General features: G+C 43.7%; 9 non-coding genes across 9 annotated transcripts; all 9 read right to left on the reverse strand.

Annotated features, from left to right (window-relative positions):
* Positions 1–8866: 8866 nt before the first annotated feature.
* LOC142936690 (U1 spliceosomal RNA) lies at positions 8867–9030 on the reverse strand. The gene has a single exon (XR_012948835.1). It is a non-coding gene; the product is annotated as a U1 spliceosomal RNA (small nuclear RNA).
* Positions 9031–9317: 287 nt separating this feature from the next.
* LOC142936718 (U2 spliceosomal RNA) lies at positions 9318–9508 on the reverse strand. The gene has a single exon (XR_012948861.1). It is a non-coding gene; the product is annotated as a U2 spliceosomal RNA (small nuclear RNA).
* A 176-nt stretch (positions 9509–9684) lies between these two features.
* LOC142936887 (U5 spliceosomal RNA) lies at positions 9685–9801 on the reverse strand. The gene has a single exon (XR_012949007.1). It is a non-coding gene; the product is annotated as a U5 spliceosomal RNA (small nuclear RNA).
* Positions 9802–10005: 204 nt separating this feature from the next.
* Positions 10006–10169, reverse strand: LOC142936588 (U1 spliceosomal RNA). The gene has a single exon (XR_012948739.1). It is a non-coding gene; the product is annotated as a U1 spliceosomal RNA (small nuclear RNA).
* A 287-nt stretch (positions 10170–10456) lies between these two features.
* On the reverse strand, positions 10457–10647 carry LOC142936749 (U2 spliceosomal RNA). Its single transcript, XR_012948889.1, has one exon. It is a non-coding gene; the product is annotated as a U2 spliceosomal RNA (small nuclear RNA).
* Positions 10648–10823: 176 nt separating this feature from the next.
* Positions 10824–10940, reverse strand: LOC142936822 (U5 spliceosomal RNA). The gene has a single exon (XR_012948945.1). It is a non-coding gene; the product is annotated as a U5 spliceosomal RNA (small nuclear RNA).
* Positions 10941–11144: 204 nt separating this feature from the next.
* LOC142936644 (U1 spliceosomal RNA) lies at positions 11145–11308 on the reverse strand. The gene has a single exon (XR_012948792.1). It is a non-coding gene; the product is annotated as a U1 spliceosomal RNA (small nuclear RNA).
* A 287-nt stretch (positions 11309–11595) lies between these two features.
* Positions 11596–11786, reverse strand: LOC142936753 (U2 spliceosomal RNA). Its single transcript, XR_012948893.1, has one exon. It is a non-coding gene; the product is annotated as a U2 spliceosomal RNA (small nuclear RNA).
* A 171-nt stretch (positions 11787–11957) lies between these two features.
* LOC142936645 (U1 spliceosomal RNA) lies at positions 11958–12121 on the reverse strand. The gene has a single exon (XR_012948793.1). It is a non-coding gene; the product is annotated as a U1 spliceosomal RNA (small nuclear RNA).
* Between the last annotated feature and the right edge of the window lie 32 nt (positions 12122–12153).

Here is a 12153-nt window from a genome sequence, read left to right on the forward strand (position 1 = left end):
TATAAGCGGAAATGAAGAGGAAAGCACAACAAATGATATAAGTGGAAAATAAACCGAAGGAGAAGAGAGAGGGGACGGTGATGAGAGTGGAGAGAGCGTAATGTCAGACGAGAGTGACGGAGAAATGGCCACAGAGGCAGATGTAAGTGTGGACTTAGCGGTGGGTAAGGGCGGTGCAGGCGAGCTGAATAAAATACCGGGTCCAAGCCCTGGGGAAAAGGAGAAAGCAAAGCTGAAAAGTAATACAGCTGGGAAAAAGGGGAAAGAGCTCGAAAAAAGGGCTGAAATCCCGGAAAACCCTCCTAATGCTGAGCTAATAAGACTTGGGACCGCACCCGACACTGCGGCCACACCAGAGCCTGAGAGGAGGCAGGTGGAAACCTCAAATACGCTCTCCCAGACAGTAGATGGATCGGATTCGGACATGGACATCACAAAAGTTAATGAAGTTAGGAAAAGGCAAAATGATTGGCAAGTGAAAAATAAATCAAAGAAAACCAAAGGGAAAAAATAATAAATGAGAGCTTTCCTCTTTATGATGCTTTTTACGGCCACCTTCCAAATAACCTCACTAAATGTGAATGGACTGAGGAATAAAAATAAAATGCATTCAATCTTAAACCACTTAAAAACAGAAATAATATGTCTACAAGAGACAAGATGGGATGAGAACTACAAAAATCAAGATTTAAAACAGTGGGAGGGTGATGTATATATAAATAATGGGACCAGTAAGTCGTGTGGTGTGGCAGTGTTAATGAAAAAAAATACTTTTAATAATATAAAAGTATTTTATAAAGATGAAGAAGGAAGGATAATAATAATAGATTTTGAGAATAATGGGATTATTTATAGATTAATAAATATATATGCACCAAACAATGAATGCAAAAGAAGATATTTTTTTAAGGAAATAGGAAATGAATGTAATATAAATACAATAATTATGGGTGACTTTAATGTGGCCTTAGATGAAAAGGATGTATCAAAAAATAACACGTTTAAAAATGATGCAAGTAGAAGGATAATAAAGAAGATAATGATACAAAATAATATGATAGACATATTTAGTGTTTTTAACAGAGGGAAAAATGGCTTCTCAAGGAGGCAAACGGTGAAAGGAAAATTAAAACAATCCCGAATTGAACTTTGCTTGGCAGCTTCAAGTATAGTCAAGCAAGTAACAGACTTTAAATATGAATTCAATACCTGGAGCGACCATGCGTATATGCGACTGTCAGTGGGAAAAATAAAACAAAAAAAGGGAGGCATATGGTGCCTAAACACTAGTATACTAGAGGAACCAGAATTAAAAATAAGATTAGAGAAATTACTAAGAAATGTTGATGGAGATTTAGACTATGTAGATGATGTGTGTGATTTTTGGGAAGACGCAAAGGAAAAAATAAAAAAAATATGTATAAAACACAGCAAAACAAAGAACTGGGAAGAAAAAAAGGAAGAAAGGGATTTAAGTGAACTTCTGCAAAAAGAGGTAACAGAATGTGAAATAAATCCAAATCATAACTGTGAAAGATTTAAAATATATGAAGAAAAATTAAAAGAAATTGAAAGGAAAAGATGCATAGGGGCAATGGTTCGAAGCAGAGCAAAGCATACAATAGAAGGAAAGAGATGTACGGCGTTCTTTCTGGGCTTAGAAAAAATAAATCTAAAAAGAACATATATAGATCAAATTGAAAATACGGAAGGGGAAATGATTGAAGAACAAGAAGAAATAAAGATGGAAATACAAGACTTCTATCAAAAACTATTTTCAAAGGGAAGAAATGATGATGAAGAAGAAAACAATAATGTAATAAATAGCATAAGTGTAAAACTAGAAGAGAATAATAAAAATTGGTGTGACATGCCAATAGCCAGGGAAGAAATAGAGATGGCAATAGACGGACTAAATAACAATAAAAGTCCGGGGGCGGACGGCCTACCAGCAGAGTTTTATAAACAGTATAAAAAACATATGATACCGATCTTATCCAAACTCTTTCAAATAATGGGAAAAGAACAAAAAACACCGGCCTCTTTCGCTGAGGGAATAATAACAATCATTTTCAAAAACAAGGGGAGTAAGACAAAATTAAGTAACTACAGACCAATCAGTTTATTAAACACAGACTATAAAATATTGACAAAAACACTTGCAAACAGATTAAAACAGGTAATCAGCACATTAATAGGACCAACACAAACATATAGTATACCGGGTAGAGACATAGGAGACTCAATAAACACAGTCAGAGATACAGTTAGAACTATGGGAAAAGAAGGAGGGATAATGCTAGGAGTGGACCTGGAGAAGGCATTCGATAGAGTGAGTCATGATTTTCTTTGGGAAATATTGGGAAAGTTTGGATTTGGTGAAGTATTTATTAATTGGATAAAACTATTATATAAAGGGGCAGAAAGCAAAATCAAATTTAATGGAAGCCTGACAGGAAGTATAAGGGTCGAAAGATCAGTTAGGCAGGGATGCCCGCTGTCGGCTCTACTGTACAGTCTGATAGCGGAGCCAATAGCAAATATGATATTAAATGATAAAACAATAAATGGGATAGTAACACCAACAGGAAATGAAATAAAAATAGTTCAATATGTGGACGACATAAATATATTTGTTAAAACAAAGGAAAATATAGAAAAAATTATTGAGATATTAAATAAATATGAGAAAGCTTCGGGTGCAAAAGTAAATAAAAATAAATCGGAAATAATGTTTTTTAATAGGGATGAGGCACTAAATAATTCCTGGGGTTATAATATAATGAAACAGGAAAGAAAGATCTTAGGAATTTATATAGGAAAGGATGAAAACGAGGCCAGGGACAAGACATGGAGAGAGGTTTTAGGGAAAACAAAAATAACTTTAAATCTATGGTGTGCACGAGGACTCAACGTGAAAGGAAAGGTAATCATAACAAATGTCCTAATACTGTCCAAAATGAATCACATTTTGGGGTCTTGTGAGATGCCAGAGTGGGCTCTAAATTCGCTAAACAGCGTGATTTCCTCATTTCTTTGGAGAGGAAAGGGAAATGCGATAGCTCGCAAGACATTAATTGCTAACAAAAGGGAGGGAGGCTTAAGTCTAATTGATATAAGTGCAAAAAGAGACGCACTGAGGGTGAAATTGATAGGTAGATTTTTAGATCCGGAGAGGCAGCTGCCCTGGAAGGATTACCTGACGGGCCGCCTAGCAGAGTACGGCGAGAGAAGCATGTACAATTTGTGCGCTTTCTCTCCCAGAAATGTCAGGGAGGCCCTGACGGGGTTCTACAGGGAAGTGCTGGAGGCATGGGATAAGATTTTGCCCTACCTCAGACCTGACTGCAATAAAAAGGTGCATGTGATGAGATTACCTTTTCTCTCAACGCCGTTCGTCACGTCGGGGGGGAGGCCTCTGGTGAGCTGCCACCTTGGTGAAGCGGGGTTAACCACTATTGGGAAGGTGGTTAATAAAGAGGGGTTTTTCGACATAGAGAAAACGGTGCGAGGCTTAAAAAAAGCTGGGAGAAAATATAAAATCAAACAAATAAAAGAAATGGGAGAAAAAATAAATGAATGCATAACTCAAGAGTGGAGAGAGTTGTGGAGGGAAAATGTTTTGATGCAGGACGAGGCTGTAAATCTCTTTCTGTGCTTTGAGGGTAAAATAAACCCGGTCCCACAAATAAAAACAAAAATAATATATGACATCCTCATTAGAAAAATAATAACAAAACCAGCATCGGAAAAAGTATGGGAAGGAATATTCCCCAAACAACAAATAAAAAGAATATGGAGAAATGCAGATATCCCACTAATCCCACCGGCAATTTTCAACACGGATTTCAAAATAAGGCACAGAAGGATATTTACAAGCATCGTCCTGCATCAAATCCATAAAGAGAAATTTAAGAGGGAATGTGCAATATGTAGAAAAGAAAATGAGAACTTTGAGCACCTAGTGCTGCACTGTCCGGGTCTCCTTCCTTTTAGGGAATATGTGAGAAATCTACTATATAAACACTGTAGAATAAAGGCTGAACTGGACTTAGAATGGGACTGGACCTGGTTGTTTGGCGTGCCCAAAAGAATGAAGGAAGCAGACAGTGTTTTAATCAACACTATGCTGGCCTTTGCAAGACATATAAGCATACTGAGAAGAAACAAGATGCTTTTTGAGGAAAAAGACATGGACTTGGAAATAATATTTGGAGTGTGTGTGAAAGCACACTGCAAATTATTGTATGAACATAAAAAGGAGTTTTTCCTGGGGAATTTTACAAAGAAAAACACCATATGTCAGATTACAGAGGACTGCCTTATTTTTGGATTCTGATCTTTGCTTTGTGGGAATTGTGTGTATGGGTACTTTTTGAGTTATTATAAAGTGTTTGAGGATTGGTTAAAGAGGGTTATGTTTTTGTTTGGATGGGGGATTCTGTTATAACAGAGTTTTCTTTCGTAATTACGAGTAAATTGTGAAAATATTGATTTTTATTGTTGGGTGGTTTGTTTTGAGGTATCTTGTCTGTTTGTTTTTGCTTTTGTTGTGTTTCTGCCAAGTAGATCTTTATTTTATGTTTTTTATTTTATTTATGGATTTCAATTTAATTTTTTATGATTTTTTGGTTTTCGCTAGTCTTAGTGTTTGGTATACTGAAAGCACTTAATGTGTGTTTTTGTTGTAAATATTATGGATATTGAAAAGAATATTTTGTGAAATTGTTATTTTTTGATAATAAAAAGATAAAAAAAAAAATCTCTTCCTAGAGCCAGAGTGCATTGTGGGTCACACAGCTCCAGGTGTTCCTCAGACGAGGCATACTTGTTTTTCTGCTCCGGCTTTTCTCTCTACTTTACTCGTTTTCTTACATGCCCTGAGTGGTTTTTTTGTCAATTGTTTGATTTGTTCGTTCCATTACCCCCGACAGTGTTTCACTGTTCGGGGGGGAAGTGTCTAATTCCGTCGTTTTGTCGTGGTTTTCCCTCTTTTTACAATTGTTTGTAGAAGAGCGTTTTTTTCCCCCTCCCCCCATGATGATTGCCTCACCTGTGTACCAAACCCTGCATGGAACAACGACGATGAACACGGACACCCCTGGTATGATTGACAAAGACGGTACGACCCTGCATGGCCTAATGACAACCCAAACGGATACCCCCTTACCGATGGCGAAAGATGGCGTGACACGGATTGGATTACCGACTACGAGTAAAGAGATGCCCACACGGGCGATAGAGAGAAGAGAGGCCCCGGCTGAAGCTGTGGTGAATAACCTGGTGGTTGCTGTGAGGAACGAGCAGGAAAATGCAGCAAGGAAAGCTGCGGAGAAGGTGAGGAGTACGAGTGATTTAAAGAGACTGACAGTAAATGTGGAGCTGGAGGGAGGAGACAATATGACTGCTATGGGTCTGATCACACAGATCCAGAAACAGTGCGGGGCTCTAATGGCGTGCAGAGCTGTCTCACCAAGGAAGTACGAACTGACTATGGCTGATTTTGCGGCAAAAGACAAATTAATGGAGGGCTTCAGGGTGGGAGACACGCGGGTACATGCAAGCGAACTGATGAACAATGAGCTGGTGGTGTCTTTCCTGAACTTGCCTTTTTATATAACGGACGAAAGTATCCTGGCTAAATTGGCCAGCTGGGGGGTAACGGCAATTTCTGCCATACGGAGGAGAGTGTGGCCCGGCTCACGTGTGACGGACGGTACTAGATACCTGAGAGTGAGGTTTACAGAGCGCGTGCAGTCCCTGCCCTATTCCACAAAATTCGAGACTGCAGTGGGATCAGAGTATTTCAGGGTACTGCATGATGGGCAGGCTAAGATATGTAGGGGCTGCATGCAGCCGGGCCACATTCTAAGAGAATGCCCGGAGTTTCGGTGCCACAAGTGTGGCGAACAAGGGCACATTGCCAGAGAGTGTGCATCAAAGGGGAAGAAATGCAAACGATGTAACAAAATACCTGAACTCTGTATGTGTGTGGGGGAGCTGGTGACAGAGGAGGCAAAGGGGACGGAGGAGGAGGAGCTGATTGACCTGAACAGCTCTGCAGATTCCTCCGGCCCCGGGGGAGAAGATGAGGAGCAGGCCCAGATGGATGAGGAGGAGGCGGGGACCAGCTGCAACGTACAGCCGGTGCCGGAGATAGACCTGCTGACAGGGGGGGAGCTGACAGGCCCTAGTACCGGGCTGACACCTGGGCAGGTGGGCAGAGCAGCCGTGGAGCCAGGGACGGTGGCGAGGTCAGGGGCAGACTGAAGGAGTGGAGAGGATGGCGGCGACAACAGCGATGCCAAACCGGGAGAGTGTCGAGGCAGGCGTGACGGAGATGGGCGCAGAAGGAGCAGTGCTGGAGCCAGTGGCCGCAGCCGTGCAGACAATGATGCTGGAAGCGCTGACGACAACAACGACGCAGACGAAGCAGAGGGGCCGGCTGCAGTCCGCATCGCGGCCGAACAACCGGGTCCTGACGGCGATGGAGGAGAGCCAGAGACTGGGCACCACGGCAAAGGGCAAGCGAGTGTCGAGGGTGGCGGGCTCGGCGGCCATGACCTGAGAGAGGATGGCAGTAATAAGGGAGCACGGAGTTCCTCTGGAGACGGTCAGCACGAGCAGAAGAGGAGGGGGGGTGCTCCCCCTCACCGCCTGCAGAGCCACCTTCGGGCTCGGATGACGAATATCAACCGGAAAAGACCACGCTGAGGAGGCCCAGTGCGGCTGCTAAAAACGCAAGTAGAAGGCCGAAGGGATTATATAGGGGCAAATATTGATGTGGGCTAAAATATTCCCTGTCTGCACTTGCGTGACTGCTCTCATGGCGCTATCCTCCCTCTCTCTAGTCTCGCTTAATGTTAATGGGTGCAGGAGCCAGGACAAAATAGAGGCAGTGCTAGCAAAATGTAAGTCCTCAGACATTGTATGTTTGCAAGAAACTGGCTGGGACACGGAAGTGCTTAAGAGAGTTAAAAAACTGTGGAGATGGGAGATATACTCCCAGGTGAGAACTGGGAGAGCGCGCGGGGTGGCAGTATTAATGAGTGCGAGGCTAAAAGGATTTCACAAGGCTATTTACAACGCACCTGAGGAGAGGAGGGGGTTCTTTAAAACACTGAATAAGTGGGTGACAAATAAAACTGTGGTGCTGGGAGATTTCAACATCACGCTCACCAGCAGTGACAACTCACACGATAAATTCAGGTGCGACACGAGCAGAAATGCTCTGAAAGAACTAATGACTCTGAAGAACTTAGTAGATGTTTGGCGCGTTTTTAATCCCGGTGTAAGAGCCTATTCGCGGCGGCAGGTGGTCTTGGGGGTACTGAAACAGTCCCGAATAGATTTGATCCTGGCAGCTGCAGGGATGATTAAGGAGGTGGAAAATATAAAATACACCTTCAACGCATGGAGCGATCATGCGTTGCTGGAAGTGAACTTGGGGACTGTAAAGGGGAAGAAAGGCAGGGGAACTTGGTGCCTGAACAACAGCCTTTTAGAGGATAAAATATATCGGAATAAAATGACAAAAATTATAAAACAGTGTGCACAGGATATCCAGGTTGTGGAGGATAAACTGATATATTGGGAGGATATAAAAATAAAAATGAAAAAATGTACTATAAGATACAGTAGGGAAAAAAGAGGGGAGGAAAAACGTGAAGAGAACAGTACGAATGCACTGTTAAATATTGAAATTGGAGAAATGGAAAAGAATAAGACGCACGGTAGTGAAAACTATGAGGTTTTAAAAAATATGTTAGCAGGTTTTGAAACAAAGCGGTGCAAAGGTGCTGCAATTAGGAGCCGCGCACAATACTTACTGGAGGGTGAGAGGAGCACTGCATTCTTCCTGGGGCTGGAGAGAGTGGCTCAGGAAAACCAGCATATTGCGGAACTGAAAAGAGAGGATGGTAAGCTGGTGAGTGGGAGCAGTGAATTGTTAACTGTGGCGCATGGTTTTTATAGCACTTTGTACAAAAAACAGAACCCTGGGAAGGTGCAGATCGAAATTATGACCAGCCAAATTAAAAAACAGATTAGCGTTGCTGAGAAGCAAGCGTGTGAGCTCCCACTCACTGAGCAAGAGATCATAGTGGCAATAAAAAGCTTGAAAAACAACAAGAGCCCAGGTGCGGACGGACTCACAGCGGAGTTCTATGCGGGTTTTTCGGAGCTACTCTCTCCAATCTTATTACAAGTCTTTGAGGACATGGCCGGGAAGGATGCAGTCTCCGATCACTTTTCGGAGGGAGTAATCACCCTGATTTTTTAAAAAAAAGGGGCAAAGGAGAGTCTGGGGAACTACAGACCGATCAGCCTGTTGAACCTGGACTACAAAGTCCTAGCTAAAGTCCTGGCCAGCAGGCTGAAAGGGGTGTTAAATAAAATTGTGTCAACAACACAGGTGTATAGTATACCGGGTAGGGATATAAACGATAACATAATAGCAGTAAAAAACCTAGTAAATAAAATGAATAAAGAGGGTGGGATTTTGTTAGGGATTGATTTAGAAAAAGCATTTGACCGGGTGGAGCATAGTTTTTTGTGGGAGGTATTACATAGATTTGGGTTTGGGGATAATTTTATGAACTGGATTAAACTTATGTACAAACAGGCTAAGAGTAGGATAAAAATAAACGGGTACTTAACTGAATGGGTAAATTTGGAAAGATCAATTAGACAGGGGTGCCCCCTGTCGGCAATGTTATATAGCCTAGTGGCAGAGCCACTAGCACTCAGCATCACCACGGATGCTGAGATTGTGGGTGTTGAAACTGAGAGAAAGAATGAAGTAAAAATAATTCCTCCCCTCCAATCAAAAGTACAAACCACTTGATATTCTTTTCAACAAAACAATCAGGGGAGAGTGCGAACGCAGTCCCCCACTACCAGAAATTATGCAGTCGAGATTCCCACATTTGGGGAATTCGCAGTGGTCAGAACAACCGGAGTGCAATGGCTGGGCCTCGCCCTGGGTGAACCACCTTCTTGATCATGGTATCTCCCCTGCCAGGTAAGTATGAGTTGGAAGAGACAGAGACAGGGGCGGCATTCCCAGATGCAGTACTCCGGATGACGGTTCCCAGATGGCATAATCCCAGAGTGCAGCCCTTTAGCATTAAGCTCAGGCTGGGAGCACAGCGATGTTCCACGAGGGGCGTCAGTAAGGAATAAACAAGGCCTTTGTTTGACACAATCCCCAGCCTTGAAGACAGACAGCGAATGAGATCCTCGTCGTTCATTAAAGTGTGAAGCTAATCAACAGACTGATCCATTTGGATTGGTGTTTGGTTGTCCACAAGGCATTTGAGGAGTGCACCGTTCCCGGCAATGCTGCAATACCGGGTCAATGCGTGGAGTGAACGGAGCAAGCCCCTTTTTCATCTCCCGATGCTAAAAATCTGCTTAATACGTTATCCTCATATAGAGGACATATCAGATATTAAACTGATAAGAACAGATACTACACTTGATCTTAGCCAAAAGGCCGAGAAGCGATGAGCCCCAACTGTTTGCTTCCTGAGTCACCCTCCTGACACGTTTCACCCTTGTCATGGTGCAGTTCTTTCCAAGGGACATAGCAGTGGCTGCTGCTTTGGCACACATCCAAGCACTCCATGGTCAAGCACCGTGGTCTCGTTAAGGACAGCTTTCTTTCTTTTCACAACTGTACAAGGCTCAGCCAAATGGCAAAGCCTGCTAAAAATAGGTTGAACTCATTGGTATTCCTCTCCTCGGAAGTCTCTAGTAAAAGGCGAAAGACTTGTGCGTTATGAAGAGAAACCATAGTAAGTACAGGAACATTGTCAAGAACAGCCAAAGTCCCTAGTTGCCCAAGTCAAAATGCTCATGGTAAGCCTGAGTTCACGTGCCCTGTTCCAAATCTGAAGCCACACCCATTCCCACATCTTAAAGAGGGCAATATTCTCCATAGTACTATTTCCTCCCCTCCAATCAAAAGTACAAATCACTTGATATTCTTTTCAACAAAACAATCAGGGGAGAGCGCGAACGCAGTCCCCCACTACCAGAAATTATGCAGTCGAGATTCCCACATTTGGGGAATTCGCAGTGGTCAGAACAACCGGAGTGCAATGGCTGGGCCTCGCCCTGGGTGAACCACCTTCTTGATCATGGTATCTCCCCTGCCAGGTAAGTATGAGTTGGAAGAGACAGAGACAGGGGCGGCATTCCCAGATGCAGTACTCCGGATGACGGTTCCCAGATGGCATAATCCCAGAGTGCAGCCCTTTAGCATTAAGCTCAGGCTGGGAGCACAGCGATGTTCCACGAGGGGCGTCAGAAAGGAATAAACAAGGCCTTTGTTTGACACAAGCCCCAGCCTTGAAGACAGACAGCGAATGAGATCCTCGTCGTTCATTAAAGTGTGAAGCTAATCAACAGACTGATCCATTTGGATTGGTGTTTGGTTGTCCACAAGGCATTTGAGGAGTGCACCGTTCCCGGCAATGCTGCAATACCGGGTCAATGCGTGGAGTGAACGGAGCAAGCCCCTTTTTCATCTCCCGATGCTAAAAATCTGCTTAATACGTTATCCTCATATAGAGGACATATCAGATATTAAACTGATAAGAACAGATACTACACTTGATCTTAGCCAAAAGGCAGAGAAGCGATGAGCCCCAACTGTTTGCTTCCTGAGTCACCCTCCTGACACGTTTCACCCTTGTCATGGTGCAGTTCTTTCCAAGGGACATAGCAGTGGCTGCTGCTTTGGCACACATCCAAGCACTCCATGGTCAAGCACCGTGGTCTCATTAAGGACAGCTTTCTTTCTTTTCACAACTGTACAAGGCTCAGCCAAATGGCAAAGCCTGCTAAAAATAGGTTGAACTCATTGGTATTCCTCTCCACGGAAGTCTTTAGTAAAAGGCGAAAGACTTGTGCGTTATGAAGAGAAACCAAAGTAAGTACAGCAACATTGTCAAGAACAGCCAAAGTCCCTAGTTGCCCAAGTCAAAACGCTCATGGTAAGCCTGAGTTCACGTGCCCTGTTCCAAATCTGAAGCCACACCCATTCCCACATCTTAAAGAGGGCAATATTCTCCATAGTACTATTTCCTCCCCTCCAATCAAAAGTACAAATCACTTGATATTCTTTTCAACAAAACAATCAGGGGAGAGCGCGAACGCAGTCCCCCACTACCAGAAATTATGCAGTCGAGATTCCCACATTTGGGGAATTCGCAGTGGTCAGAACAACCAGAGTGCAATGGCTGGGCCTCGCCCTGGGTGAACCACCTTCTTGATCATGGTATCTCCCCTGCCAGGTAAGTATGAGTTGGAAGAGACAGAGACAGGGGCGGCATTCCCAGATGCAGTACTCCGGATGACGGTTCCCAGATGGCATAATCCCAGAGTGCAGCCCTTTAGCATTAAGCTCAGGCTGGGAGCACAGCGATGTTCCACGAGGGGCGTCAGTAAGGAATAAACAAGGCCTTTGTTTGACACAATCCCCAGCCTTGAAGACAGACAGCGAATGAGATCCTCGTCGTTCATTAAAGTGTGAAGCTAATCAACAGACTGATCCATTTGGATTGGTGTTTGGTTGTCCACAAGGCATTTGAGGAGTGCACCGTTCCCGGCAATGCTGCAATACCGGGTCAATGCGTGGAGTGAACGGAGCAAGCCCCTTCTTCATCTCCCGATGCTAAAAATCTGCTTAATACGTTATCCTCATATAGAGGACATATCAGATATTAAACTGATAAGAACAGATACTACACTTGATCTTAGCCAAAAGGCCGAGAAGCGATGAGCCCCAACTGTTTGCTTCCTGAGTCACCCTCCTGACACGTTTCACCCTGTTCCAAATCTGAAGCCACACCCATTCCCACATCTTAAAGAGGGCAATATTCTCCATAGTACTATTTCCTCCCCTCCAATCAAAAGTACAAATCACTTGATATTCTTTTCAACAAAACAATCAGGGGAGAGCGCGAACGCAGTCCCCCACTACCAGAAATTATGCAGTCGAGATTCCCACATTTGGGGAATTCGCAGTGGTCAGAACAACCAGAGTGCAATGGCTGGGCCTCGCCCTGGGTGAACCACCTTCTTGATCATGGTATCTCCCCTGCCAGGTAAGTATGAGTTGGAAGAGACAGAGACAGGGGCGGCATT

The sequence above is a fragment of the Anarhichas minor genome, unplaced genomic scaffold, assembly GCF_050575085.1.
Source record: "Anarhichas minor isolate MPS153535 unplaced genomic scaffold, ASM5057508v1 ptg000073l, whole genome shotgun sequence".
In the NCBI taxonomy this organism is placed as follows: domain Eukaryota; kingdom Metazoa; phylum Chordata; class Actinopteri; order Perciformes; family Anarhichadidae; genus Anarhichas; species Anarhichas minor.